Raw genomic sequence first — 537 nt, forward strand, 5'->3', positions numbered from 1 at the left:
AAAAAAAAAAAAAAAAAAAAAAAAAAAAAAAAGATATTAAATATCTGGCCAGCTGTGGTGGCTCATATCTATAATCCCAGACTTTGGGAGGCAAAGGCAGGAGGATTGCTTGAGGCCGGGAATTCATGACCAGCCTGGGCAACTTAGCTAGAATCCTTCTCTATAAAAAAAAATTTAAAAAGGAAGCTGGGCATGAGTGGCACATGCCTGTAGTCCTACCTCCTTAGGAGACTGAGGCAGGCAGGAAGATCACTTGAGTCTAGGAATTTGAGGGTGCAGTGAGCTGATTGTGCCAAAGTGCAAAAATTATGTTAGTGCCTAGACTCCTTTCTTCTGCTGTATGACCTGTGATCTCACCATCTCAAGGTAGCCCATGTTTAATCTTATATGTATCTTTCCTGAATTTTCTATGCACATACATATACGTTATTTGAAAATAGAGGAGGCCAGGCGCAGTGGCTCACACCTGTAATCCCAGCACTTTGGGAGGCCAAGGTGGGTGGATCACAAGGTCAGGAGTTTGAGACCAGCCTGGCC

The sequence above is a fragment of the Sapajus apella genome, unplaced genomic scaffold (genome assembly GCF_009761245.1).
Source record: "Sapajus apella isolate SASKATOON/1434 unplaced genomic scaffold, GSC_monkey_1.0 scaffold33, whole genome shotgun sequence".
In the NCBI taxonomy this organism is placed as follows: domain Eukaryota; kingdom Metazoa; phylum Chordata; class Mammalia; order Primates; family Cebidae; genus Sapajus; species Sapajus apella.